Here is a 651-nt window from a genome sequence, read left to right on the forward strand (position 1 = left end):
CCAATTACTGTTCTCATCTTGGATTATATTCTCACAACGTTTCCGACGATGTAACTTAAAACCGTTTTCAGGCACGTCTTGCTGAACTCTGAATCCTGTCTTGGATTTCGATTTGAACCCTTTGTAGTATCTGCGCGGCTAGTTTTTACTTGTTCTGTCAGCCATGATCGAGTAGAAGTCCAAAGTATCTTGTAATTGTATTCTGAGTTTACCTCTTGCTTATAATTCAATCCGCGACTCGTTAATATTGATTGATTTATCCGTTACGTCATGAGTTATTGCGGAGAATTCAAGCGTTTCCTTTCCAGGGCAATTGCTCTTGACATATCGAAGGCCTTCGATAAGGTATGGCATAAGGGCCTACTTCACAAGGTTTCCAGCTACGGTATTACTGGACATGTTTTCTCAATCATTAAATCATTTCTCTCTGATAGGTTCATAAGAGTAGTGGTTGACGGGCAGAAATCAGAGGCCCACAGTATAAATGTTGGAGTCCCCCAGGGGTCCATCCTGGGCCCAACTCTCTTCCTGGTCTATATCAATGATCTTCCAAAACACATACTTTAATCATTCGTTGACATCTATGCTGATGACACGACCATCTATGCCAACACACCAAAGGCCCTAAATGACAAAGTTGTCTCTAATTCT

This window comes from Euprymna scolopes, chromosome 39 (assembly GCF_053919585.1).
Source record: "Euprymna scolopes isolate OS-2025 chromosome 39, ASM5391958v1, whole genome shotgun sequence".
NCBI lineage: Eukaryota > Metazoa > Mollusca > Cephalopoda > Sepiida > Sepiolidae > Euprymna > Euprymna scolopes.